The sequence below is a fragment of the Hibiscus syriacus genome, unplaced genomic scaffold (assembly GCF_006381635.1).
Source record: "Hibiscus syriacus cultivar Baekdansim isolate YM2019G1 unplaced genomic scaffold, ASM638163v2 tig00110678_pilon, whole genome shotgun sequence".
Classification (NCBI taxonomy): Eukaryota; Viridiplantae; Streptophyta; class Magnoliopsida; order Malvales; family Malvaceae; genus Hibiscus; species Hibiscus syriacus.
The window spans coordinates 772,048-786,094 of record NW_024062822.1 but is presented as its reverse complement, the minus strand read 5'-3'; the positions used below and the strand labels follow the sequence as shown (position 1 = coordinate 786,094).

General features: G+C 36.2%; 1 pseudogene; it reads left to right on the top strand.

Annotated features, from left to right (window-relative positions):
• The first annotated feature begins 1,652 nt into the window (after positions 1-1,652).
• On the top strand, positions 1,653-5,383 carry LOC120138186 (annotated as a pseudogene).
• The last annotated feature ends 8,664 nt before the right edge of the window (positions 5,384-14,047 follow it).

Below are 14,047 nucleotides of genomic sequence, written 5' to 3'. Positions count from 1 at the left end.
TTGCATCTGAAGCCAACGCGTTTGGAGTTTTAGTAACAAAATTGCTACTGGAATTTTAGTTCAGATTGCTGGAAATTGGAATACGTCTTATAGTAGTACTAATGTTTTTCAGACCCTTCATGCCACTTGCTACAACATAAAAGAAACATTAAGTTTTGTCTGAAATCCAAAATATTATGACATGATTGGAACGTTACCTAAAATGTTAATTTCGTGACATTTTAACGTTTTCGGTTATAACCGGAAATGTTATGGAGAAAGTAACATTTCCGGTTGCAACCGAAAACGTTAAAAGATTAACATATTAAATAACGAAATTAACATTTTAATTAACACTCTACCATAAATATTAAAAAAATATTAAATTTCTGATCACACGTTTTCTTAACCTTCTCAGAAACCAAACAAGGGTTCTTCTAATTAGGGATGGCAACGGTGAGGTTTCGGGCCAGAGATTGGTCCCCCGTCCCCGTTTAAAAAACTCGTACACGTCCCCGCTTAAAAAATCGCGGGGATTTAAACGGGGATCCCCATCGGGTAATCGGGGAAAATCACGGGGAAACGGGTATCCCCGTTTAGCATAAACAGTTATTTAAATGGGTAATTTTCACCGTGGGGATAACAGCGGTGAAAATTATCCGTTTAAATAACCGTTTACCTTATATGGTTATTTTTCACCGCGGGGATCCCCGTTACCGTTTAAATTTCACACGATGATACGAGTTATTTATAAAATAATGTCATTATCGGATCTAAACTTACTTAAAACGCCAAAAACCACCAAATGCATCCAAAATATAAAAACAAAACAATTCAAATAGACTAATAATATAATGTTTCAACTTTCATAAACAAAATCATTCTTCCAAGTTTCAACTTTCAAGTCACGTCAACACCACCACCACCGTCATCAAACAGTTGTGATCCCCGATTGCTCTAATTACACAAAAATAATTATAAGCCACCAAAATTTATATAAAAAAATTAATGATATCACGCATAACTTGTATATCAATTTAATACCTCGTCACCATCATCACGATCATATTCGATGCTTTTACAATATGCTTCGGACTCTTGTGAGCAAATTGTTGTATTTATTAATTTATACAACATATCATATCAATAATACAATTGAAAACAATAATCTTATAAGTAAAAGAAATAATTAATTACCTCTTATTTCGTTTATTAACCAACTTTGGGCACACATTAACAGCGGAGCAGGGAAGGTGAAGATCAACGAAGCAAGATTTGAGAACAGCCGCAGGAAAAATGACGAGTAGATTGTGTTATCCTAAATCATAATCTCCTTTATATATATATACTTTAATTTAATTTAAATTTATTAATATTATATATATATATTAATTTAAATTAAATTTATTAATAATTATTTTTAATATTTACCGAGTGAGATATAAAGCCGGGATCAAATAGGGTATTCAGATAATCGAGACAAAAATTACCAAATCCGTCTCATTCCCATTTAAAAAATTCAATTTTTTCCCGTCTCCTTTCCCCATCCTCGTTTATCATCCCAAACCTAACCCGTTTAATTCCATTTTCCCCCGACGGATTTGATTTTTTTTTTGCCATCCCTACTTCTAATGCTACACTCTCCACCAAGCGAACAACAAGTTGAAGTTGTAATGGCGCAGCCAACTTGTCCAGAAGAACCATGTACGACAACGCTTTCGGCGGTACACCAAGGTTCTTTAACGGTGGTGGTCGTGGCCCCATTTTGTGGCCGAGACCGCAGGATTACACCGAGATTTTCGGCGGATTTCACGCGTCTCGAGGTTCGTCGATTCCGGTGTTGGATCTTCCCTTGATGAACGACATCAACGAGGTTATGTTTGAGGTATGAAATACGAGGTTCAACTACGCGGATGTTTTCGGCGGATCTGATGACTCGGATTTCCCTGCTTCGTACGAGGACCTGATGAAACGAGCCAATGCTGTTGATGATCATGATCACGATCACGATGGCGATTCATCTGATGAAGCTTGGTATACTCATATCTTACTTATTTTTTTGAAGTTTTTTCTCCTCTGTGCTTTATGCTAATTTTTGCAACAAAAACGAGTAAATAGTTGGATCTTTGATAAGATAGTATGCTAGTTACACTACTGCAAAGTTTTGATTTCTCCCCCCCTTCGTTCTTTGGGTACTCAATCATGATGCATTTGAATTTGAACTTTGTTTTTCCTTTTAAATTTAACTCCTATTAGTATAATGGCTAGAATCAAGTATTTGTGTTTTATGGTAAAAGGAATACTGAGTTTCCTACTGGAAAATTTAAATGTTCTTTGAGGAATCTAAGAGGGGTGATTCTTAGTTGTACTCATTATCCAATCGATTTTTTTCTTGGATTCCGGGCTTTTTCTTCTTCAATGAAGTGTAAAATGCGTAGAAGAACCTCTTCGGAAATATGTTCTTTCAGTGTTTGAATTAGGCATTGTTTTGAATATCCGTGGCATGTTAATGCTATGATGGTTCTTTGTAAAGCTCAAGCAAAACTGAAGAGTGCAAAAGAACAACTGGAAAGGAAAAGGGAAGGCGCAAAATGCTCGACCTAACCGGGTTCAAAGTCTGATGGGGAAAGTAAGAAGGAAAGGGCCAATAAGACTGTTGAGGGTTCCGGACCTTCCGGTGATATAGAAGTCGAGAGAGTGCTATGTATGGATGGAAAAGAAGATAGTGGAATGAAAATGCATGTTGGAGAGGAGAGGCAAAGAGCTGCGAAAAGCCAGGCAGCTGATTTTCTAGAAGGCGAGAAACTTTTTAATGCACCCAAAAGATTTGTAGTTGAGAAGCTTGGGAATGAATCCCAACCGATTCACGAGTCTGTTGAAATTGATGAAGCTGATGAATGGCAGGAAGCAGCTCAATTTTTTGAATTGGTTAGGACAGACAAGTCAAGAATAATATTGGAGCAGATGAATAATGAGAAAGTTTTGGTCCAGAGCATTAAATCTCATGAGCTCCAACATAAAGGCAAAAAAGCAAACATCGGGGCTTTGGAGCAACAACCAGACAGTGATGAGAAAGTAGAAGCTGTTAGGGAAGACCACGAGCTCGAGAAAGTTGAGAGGGACATGAAAACGGCGAAAGAAAGTTTTGAAAGGGGGGAACCCACCAGAATATCGAAACCTGTTAAAGAGGTCCGTAAGCATAAAGGGCATGAAAAGAAGGTTAAAGCAGCTCAAGAGGTTAGTGAACTAGAGGAGAAAGCTCTAACAGCAGGGAAACCTTTTGAAAACGGTAAGAAACTAGCTGGAACTAATGAATTAGGAATATGCGAGCAGCAGATAAATGTTCAACGAAAAGGAAATATGGTTGAAGCTGGGCAGATTGCAGAACAGAAAGAGAACGGGAAGCAGGAAAAGCAAACTATTAACAGTTTTGACAAGCTGAAGATAGTAAAAGCTACAAAAGCAGAAAGATGAGGAGAAAAGCTGGAGGGAGGTTTTTGAGCAAGAAAAGCATGGAATAAATCTTGAAGTACAAGGAGAGAATGACAAGAAGCAGAGAGATGTTCTTGAGCTGGAAGAGAAAGAGGAGATTGAAGGAACTCGTGAACGAAAAGAAAGTGCGAATAAAGAGGAGGAACTTGACCTAGAAGAGAAGATATGGAGAATGGCTCTTGACTGCTATAGAAAAGACTAAAACAATCACAAGTGCAGGAAGAAAATGAGAGGAGACAGAGAAAGGGTTTTGAACAAGAAGAGATGGAGGCCAAACAAAGAGGTTCACGAGGTAGATGCAAGCATGCGAAGACCAATGCAGGTTACCGAGGAAGAAAAAGATGAGAGGCAACAAAAGGAGGTTTTTGAAAGAAAGGAATCTGAGAACAGACTAAGAAAGGTTTGTGAAGAGGAAGACAATGGGATCAAAGAAGCCTATGAAAAAGAAGAGACCGTGGAGAGATTCAAAGAAGATTACAGCATACCAGAGAAAGCGGTCCAAGATACAGAAGAGGAAGTGAAAAAAAGAGTAGTTGAGCTTAAAGAAACCGAAGAACTACATGGATTAAATGGTGTCTACCAGCATACCAAAGGTTTGAAAAAGGGAAGAAATCGAAATTTGCTGAAGGAACTCGTCAGCGTGTAGAGGGAGAGGATTCTGTGGTATCTGATGCAGTAAAAAATGATCAAATCATTGAAGAAATGGAAGAATATGGAGAGTTCATTATTGAAGAAAATGGAAAGGTGGAGGTTGAATTCAGTGACAGTGAAAAGAAATCAGATCCATACGTGGAAAGTTGAATGTTTCTGGGATGGCTGGCTTTGAAGCTAAAGTCAGTCAGTTCAGAAAGGATGACATTTCAGACTTGTCTTGGCAAGATGACGGTGTGAAGAAAGCTGGCAAAGCTGGAAATGCCATTGAACAAAGAAATGTCGAGAAGATTAACAGTGCACCTGTATTTGACTCTGATAATGACAATCAAGGGTTGGAATTTGGTTATGAATGCAAGGAAAGATTTAGGAATGTCAAAGAGGCCCAGGTTTCCTCACAGCTTGATGTAGACGGTATAATTTTGTATCAGCTCAAGCGGCAAAAGAGTGTTGAAACTGGAAGGAAACATGACACAGCTAAGACATCTGCATTGGAAGGGGAAGAGAGCATTCAAAAAACAGCTCAGAGCACAGAAAGGAAAGATGGGAAAGTTAATGAGAGCCTCAGACCTGAAGAGGAGGAGGCTGAGAGGCTGAAAAGAGAAAGAGAACTGGAGAAGGAACGTCTTAGAAAGATAGAAGAAGAAAGAGATAGGGAGAGGGAAAGGGAAAGGGAAAAAAGATAGGATGACAGTTGACAGAGCAGCTCTTGAAGCTTACGAAAGGGCTTATGTTGAAGCTCGAGAGAGGGCCGAAAGGGCTGCTGTAGAAAGAGCAACTGCTGAAGCTCGTCAACGAAGGTACATGACAGACTAGAGAAGGCATGCGCAGAAGCTAGGGAGAAGTCTTCTATGGAGACCAGGCTCAGAGCAGAGCGTGCTGCTGTGGAGAGAGCAACTGCAGAGGCTCGAGAGCGTGCTGTGGAAAAGGCAATGGCTGAAAGGGCTGCTTTTGAGGTAAGGGAACGAGTAGTACGGTCTATGTCTGATAAGTTTTCAACTTCTAGAAACGTTGGAATGAGAACAAGCTCTTCATCCTCTGTGAGTGTGTCCTTTGTGTTTTATTTTTATGAAACCTATGCTACCTGGCAGCATATTAATGGATTCTTAATCGGCAGGATATAAAGGATCAGAACATTCAGAGCAGTGGTTCTTTTGATGGTTTAAGATACCCATATTCCTCTATTTATAATGGTAGGCTATTTTCTCGAGTACTATTGTAGACACTAATTTTCCGTCACACGAATCGCACAACCGGCCGGTTTTCACTGCACCATCAAAGTCGTGTTTCAATGGGAATCCTCAACCCACTCACGCAACCACCACCTTATCTTTATTTTTTATTATTGTTATGTTAATATTTTTCTATTTATTTTTCTATTTATTTAATTTTTTTTTCTCTTTGATATATTTTTCTTTTGATTTATTTTTCCCTTTTTTCTTTTGATTTATTTTATTTTATTTTTTAACTTATTATTATTATTATTATTATTATTTTCCCTTTGATTTATTTAACATTTATTTATTATTTGTTATCTAACATTTTTTTTATCTTTTTAGAGAAAATCCAACCAATAAAAGGTAAGTCATTTGAATCGGGTTTTTAAATTCCAATTTAAATTTTAATCTTCGCAATTAAAAACAACTGATAAATTAATTGGTATTGAAAAAGCGGTTCAAGGGTGCTAATCCTTCCTTGCCCGTAATCGACACCCGAACCCGACACGTTTCTTGTACAATGCAGATCAGGTAAGATGGCGTTCGACCCACCTAAATTCGTTTTAAAATGGTCGATGACAACTCCAACCCAATCAATTCAAGTCGAAGCCCAACTCCGGGCCCACTCGAATGGCGACCGCGATAGTTTGGCGACTCCGCTGGGGAGAGGTAAGTGAGTCAGACCAGAATTAATTTTCGGTTGTCTTTTTATGCGAAAATAGTAAATTTTAATTTATTTATTCGATTATAATTATTTACCTTTGATTATTTTTCAAGTAAATAGTTGTACTTACATTTTTTCAATGATTTCATATTTATAATTAAAGTTTCTATCTCTGGTTTTATACCCGAGCTCTGAACCCATTTTTTAAAGTGGGGTGAAAGCGACGCATTCGTGAGAATTTATTCTCCGTATGGGCCTAACAAGTAACCTTCGGGATTCATATACCTTATGCTTTCGTGTGAATTTATTCTCCGTATGGACATAAAGGAATGTTTCCTCTCGAGTTTAACTTAGTTCACATAAGTTTGTAATGGGCTTAAAACTAAGGGTCTGGCAAGCCTAACGGGGTACCAGCAATGATAACTTGAGTACCTTTTTAAAACATAAACCAGGAGACTACAGGAGTTAGAACCCACCCTAAAACTCCATTTCAAAACTTAGGATGCTTGAATTATTTCATGTTTTACTTTTTGTTCAAAGCATGCGAACTAGACAAATATACGGTTAGAATTTGTTTGAAATTAGCATGCATGATAGAGATCATGTCCGGGTAGGAATAATAAGGATGTGTGGTAAGACTTTTATTTTCATGACTGTTTTTGATTATTTTTACCTCACTAACTCTTTTTATTTTTTTTATTTTTTTTATTTTCATCATTTGCATCATTCAAAAGAGGTGTTGATCTACCAAAAACGTGTTTGTTAAACATGAATAATTTGCATTAATAAACAAAGGGGTTATAACACAAGAGATGAAAAACTCAGGAGTCTATCTATGGTCCGAATGGATTGGAATTTACACTGTGCACACCAAAAGTCAATTTTTTGAGCTGACAAAAGTTGCAAGGCAAAAACCTTGTATGTTATATGTTTTCAAAATTAGATTATATATTATACGTTTTCCAACATTATATTATATATTTTCAAAAATTATATATACTACATATATTTTTTAAAACTATATATTTTAAAAAATTATATATTATATATTTTTAAACTACATATTATATTATAAGAATCCTAAAGTAACCTCAAATAAAAATAATTGTCTACAATAATATTTAGGATTAAGGCAACAACTGTAATATTTAGGATTAAGGCAACAAGTGGAATCACCTTGTCTTGTTGATTTTCACACTTAAAAGAAAATTGTCTTACAGGAATTTCTTAATTAGAAAATAACCTCAGTGACTGAAAATGTCTTATAATATACGATTTTAACCAACTTTTATTGGATTTGCGAAAATGACCAATAAATTCGCAACACGAACTCCTATTTCGCAACCCAGCTTCCAAATTCGCAATGCGATTATGTAAATCGCATTGCGATTTTTCAAATTCGCAATGTGAATATGTAAATCGCAACACGAATTTGTAAACCGCAACACAGAAGTCAAATTCACAACACATAAGTCAAATTCGCAACACAAAAGTAAAATTCGCAACACTAAATTTCAAATTCGCAATTGAATTTCAAATTCGCAACCCGATTTTCGAATTTGCAACACGAATTTAATTTCGCAACATGTTTAGTTTCGCAACACAAATGTTTTGGGTATATAACTACGCAGTAGCAGCAATTCATAAACTAAATCTCTAAATCGCAACTCATTCCATCTCAATCTATTACTCTCTCCGGCGACATCCGTTCCTATATCCAACGACATCCTTCCCCATCTCTAATTTTTTTTACATAATTTTATTTCTATATATTTTTTCAATGATTTCTCTCCCAAATTATCAACTATCAACTTAATAAAGGTATGTTTTTTTCTAAGTTAGTGTTGATATCTAGTTTATAGCTCGTTTGTTTAGTAAATTAATTTACAATTTGTAGAATGAAATCATCTAATGTTGATCATGTTTGGATAGATTTGTGTTTTGGATGGTCATGAGAGAATGTTCATGGTGTTTTACAATATATGCCTTTACCCATGAATCTTCAACTAAAACTATCATTAAAAAAATTAATTTATGAAACTCTAATGTTACGTGTTGTAAAGAAATTGAATTTAGAGCCTCTAAGTAGATTTATGTTATCTTATCAGAAAAAAGGTAAAGTTTATTTGTTAACCGACAATGAAGATGTTGAACGATTCATTGCTTACATTAGTGTTTCGCAAGATGATGTTACATTGTATGTTGTTGAACCTAAAAGTAGTGAAGTTGGGTCAGTAGCAGGTAGTAATCAACTCAGTTCTTCAACCCCATTTTATAGTGCTCACAATGTACAACGTTGTTATCAACCTTAAAATTTAATGGTTCCACCATAATTTCACCACCAAGAAAATTTTGTTTCACCACATTTCCAATACCAAACCCAATCTTAAAACCCACAACATTTTTCTAATCCAAATCCCAATTAACTTTCAGCACCAAATTCCGGTTTTTGTATTGACCAGCTAGACGATTATGAGCCAACAGAAAAAATTGTGAGTACTAGTCAGTATTCGAAATTTGATCTTGGTCAATAGCCGAACTTTGATATTGGTCAATACTCAGATTTTGATGATGTTTCAGAAGAAGAAACATACCCTGCGTGTAATGATTTTGATATTGGCCAATACCCGAATTTTGATGATGAAACAGTCGATGCCGAGGAAGATGTTGTTGATGATAATAAGGAGGAAGTTAAGACTGTGAATGAACATGTTGAACATCCATTCTGTAATTCATATAACACTGAAGAAGAAAAAGTTCCCGAAGAAAAGAAAAAGAAGAAAATGTCACGGGAGTATAACTGAAATATGCTAGAATTACTTCAGATACCGGAAGAAGAGTTGATAAAGATAGTAGTTGATTGTTACACAAAAGTTATTCGTATCAAGAAAGATGATTGTTTTGATACAAAGGAAGACTTGAATATAGATTTGTATACGAAATGTGTGGAAGATGACTATCAACTAAAAGTTAACAAATCAAGCAAAGATCGTTTCGAAACAAAGTGCATGATTGACAAAAACTGTACGTGACGTATGATTGCAAAGAGGATAAAAGATTGCGAAATGTTTCAAGTTACGACTTTTATTAATAAACATACATGTTATGAAGTCAACGTCATGGAGAGTTGAACCATGTTCAAACACTTTGTTTGAAGTATTAGATAATAACTTAAATGGACTTGTCGATCTAAATACAAAAACGTGTAGTTGTATGAAATGACAAACATCTGGTTATCCGTGTGGCCATGTTATAAAAGTTGCTCTTCATCTAAATCAAGATGATTCAAGCGCATACACTATAGATTGCTACACTACAGAAGTATATCGACAGACTTATGTCGAGATTGTCTACCCTATTCCACATCTTTCTGAGTGGGATATACCGGATGACTTACAAACAGTTTTGCTACCAGTCATGGACAGCAGGCTACCTGATCAATCAAAAAATCACGATCGCATACCGTCTAAGGGTGAAGAGAAGAGGATATCGACATATAGTCGGTGCAAGGAAAGTGATCATACAAGGTTGACCTGTGGATCACTAGTGTCATCACAATTATCTTTTCCTCTACCAAAATATGGATTATCATCAAAATTCAAAGCTCATATGGTGCCAAGCAAAAGGAAATCAAAATCAAAATCGCAATCAAAATCAAAATCTCAATCACAACCGGCTTCACCTTTTGGGACTTATTAACTTAGGTGATTTTTAAATGCAAATTTTGTATTATGTGTATTTTATGTGTGAATGCATACATTTTCAGTTAGACATTCATTACTAACTTGAGTTTGAACATTGTTATGATATGTTCATTTGTTATCACTTATCAGATTGTTGTCTGTTATCTTTTTGAATGTGTTTTCTTTGAATTCGCAACGCGAAAGTCAAATTCACGTTGCGATTGTTGCGAAAGTTAAATTCGCAACGCGATAGTCAATTTCGCAACGCGAAAATCAAAATCGCAAATCGAAAATCGCAACGTGAATTTGACTTTTGCATTGCGAATTTAACTTTAACGTTGCGAATTTGACTATCGCAACAAGAAAATCGCAACGCGAATTTGACTTTGGCGTTGCGAATTTGTACATTCAACAGTCTTTTTTGCCTTCAACATAATGCAGATTGAATTTAAACAAATCAAATTTTACAAATCAATTCAACAAGTAAAAATAATTCTTATTTACAAATCAATTAAACAAATCAACTTTTACAAATCAACAAGCAAAAAATAATTCTTATTTCCTCAACAAATCAACTTTTACAAAGAGAACAAATCAATGCAAAATTCAATTAAACAAGGAAAAAAAGTGTACCACAGACAGTTATTTATGCACAAATACATCAATTTCATGCAGCTCACGTACGAAATAACATGCAGAAACCAAACATTTGCTAAAACAACACTTTCTACACATCTAAAACCAACAAACAACAAATTATTGAATTCTAGGTACTTAACAAAACATTTTCAAACCAACAAAGAGTATATATGTTAACAACACTTGCTCAAACTTATCAATTGTTTATGCAAACTTTTAGCACGCGGGTGCAAGTAGGCAACGTCTCGCATATATCGCTCGAGTCATAAAATGCCGAAACTATAAGCCTACTGCACCTCTATCTCTATCTGTGGGAGGTAGAATGTGTTTACTTCCTGTCGTCAAACACTCCAAGCACATGCATACAAGAGGACCACAATCCCCTATGGCTCCCTCCGTTTGTTGTGACGCGGTATCGTCTCTGATCATTGTAACTTTGAACTTTTTTGGCTTTTTGTTTCCAGAATTAGTCCAATAATCAATCGCGTCCAAGTATTTCTCCAAATGAGCGCTCCATCCCTTACAAATAATATCTCTCAAATCAGACAATGGTATGTAATTCAACATGCTGTCATATACTATTATCTTCAGGGATGGGAGCTTAAGCTCGACGAGAAGCCAATGACGACGTTCCAAAATAGGGATAAACACCTGCAATCATAAATAATTGCGCACATCAAATAAAATTTATGAAAACTTTTAAAATATTCAAAAAATAAATACTAACCTTATCGACCTCCCACCACGCAGGATAAAGTTTAGCTTTTCCATTACCCAACGTATATGAAACATCTCTCGGATCCTTCAAGTGAGCTACATGAAATGACGTCGACATAATAGTCCATCGAGTATTTCTTATTTTCCTCAATTTCCTTATTATTAGAAGACGTGACACATATGCATCAATATGATGTTTTATAAAAAAATACATATATTAGTGAATTTATTAATAATTTTTAAAAAAATTAATCAAAATGCAATATAAGAAGAATATACAGCCATTATCTTCAACCTCTAATAAAATACCTCACCAAGACCGATTAAGAAACAAATGTATAACATCGTCGAGTTTGTATTGGTCAGAATAACACCTCTTGCTCCGCTCATGTAGATAAAAATCAACTGTGGTCTTAGCCCAAAGGGTATTATCCGTAATTGTGTCCGGTAGTGTTCACCTCTCCTACTGAGGAATGGTACTGGCCGGTAACACATACGAAAGCCAACTCGCATCCATCATATCGGGCAGGAGAGGGGGTTTATCAATATGTAGACATATGATGCCATGTGAATCGGGCTCTTGAACGGCGGGTGAGACCTCTTGAACGATGACAGGGGCCTCTTGAACGGTGGGAGGGGCCTCTTCGATGATGAGAGAGGCTTCTTGAACGATAGGAGGCACCTCTTGAACGATGATAGGTGCATCAGGCTTCTTCTTACGGAGTCTTGGCATTAGTGGGGTGAACGGAGACGTAATGGCACGTGCACGACGTTTGATGCGTGAACCCCGTCGTGTAAGAAAAACCCGACGTAAAGCATATACCTTATCGGGCCGCTGAAAATAAATTAATACATAAATCAGTAAATAAATAAATAAATAATGCCGAAAAAAAGTTATTTGCATTTTTAGTATAGTATTAAACAAATTTACCTCATTGCGTAGAGTATGAACCTCATTCTGCAACGATGAAATAATCTCGCGTAGAGCGACAACCTCGTCACATAAAGTAGATACTTCACCAAGTAAAGACTGAACCTCATCACGCCATGTACCATTGTCTTTACGTAAAGTACCGACCTCATGACGCAAAGCACCGACCTCATCACGTAACTCCCCTAACTCATCCCGTGGAGGTGGAGAACAAGGAGATAAATGTCGTGGCCTCTTTGCCGGTCGCCTATCATGAGGTGATGGTAGAGAAGAGGCTCGATGATGTGATGGAATAGGTGATGGTAGAGGTGGAGAAGAGGCTCGATCAGGTGATGGCTTCAGGTGTCGAGCTGTAGAATCGGCCCAATCAGGTGATGACTCTCGAAGTGGGGGGTGCTCATCATCCGTCCCATAAAAAAATCGCTTACTAGCTTGCCACCAATCAGTGGCAAGCTCAGCCTCTGTGGGTGTCATCCTTTGTAATGGATAGTTGGCCTCCTAACAATATAAAAGCTCAAATAAAATTAAACGTGTACTAGTAATAACTTGTTTATATATGGTATTATTTGTGTGTTAGCTTACATCATTCATCGTCGTATATAGGAGTAACTCTTCCCAATCCAACATGCGGATCCTCTTCCAGGTAATAGCCCTAGGAATATCATTTGATTTTTTTATCGCATATGTCCGCATGTTGGGGAAAGCCTCAAATATCCAAATCTACAAACAATATAATACACAAACATTAGTAATTGTTAAATAATTAATTATGATTTTGGAAACATTATATAGAAATTATTACCTTAAAAGCCCAAGTAAAGCCTGTCAAAATGTATTTAGAACCATCGCCTCGTAATCTTTTTCGGTCCTCAAAGGCAGATGACAACTTCTTCCAGGTAGTTTTCCATAGATATGAACCCCACAGAAACATGTTCCATGCATTTAGGTCCTCTACTAATAATATTAGGTCCTCAGAGATAGGTTGTCTGCCCTCTTTGCCTAAAAAGCTGGCATGCAAAAGTAATAAATGGCATACTCGGACAAAATCAAGGTCATCAATCCGAGTAAAACCATCTTTAACAAATAATCTCTTCAAGTCGTCGACGTGTAAACTCGGCTTCGACTTTGCCAGCTCAGGAAAAACCCGAGATAACCATGATGGGCGGGAGATATGACTAGTGTACCGGGTTACATCATCGTGTCCGAAGCGTAGACCAGTGATTAAGCAAAACTCCTCCTGCCCAAAATAAATATACGCCGGAGGAAAATGAAACCATATCTCTTCATCACCACGTTGTATCCTCTTGGGTAGATCGTTAGTCATGGTCTGAAGAAACAAATGTGTCAACATAGCATCTCCACCTGGATATTGTACTTTCAGCCATGGCCCGAAGCAAGTATCCTCAAACAATTTTCTTTGTAGAGGATTAAGAGTTGATGCAATTTTAGTGGCTATGCTTAATTTATTCCTTAAGGTCAATGCAGTCGAAAAAAATTTCTACAAAAATAATAAACATACAAAGTTAGATATACCAAAAACTACAAATTATACACTATAAACAGACATGATATTAAACAGTGAAAATAAAGCCAAATATGTTTCAAACTAGCACGGTATTCACCCAAGTTATTATTCCATCATAGTTCACAAAACATCATATCCAGAAGTAAGCACTTATATAAACATTTAAAAGGACAACATATATGTTTAATGCAGGTTCAAGGACAACATAAAGAGTAGTAGTTTATTCTTAGTTTATTCTTGAAACTTAAATTCGCAACACTGTGAAGTTTATTCACCAAAGTCATTATTCCATCATAGTTCACAAAACATCATATCCAGAAGTAAGCACTTATATAAACATTTAAAAAGACAACATATATGTTTAATGCATGTTCAAGGACAACATAAAGAGTAGTAGTTTATTCTTAGTTTATTCTTGAAACTTAAATTCGCAACACTGTGAAGTTAGTATTTGTCTTTGTTTTTTGGTTGAAGTAATGCAATTCATTCAAGATTCAATTTGCAGAATAAGAGTAGTTTCTGAAACTTAAATTCGCAACGTGAAAATGA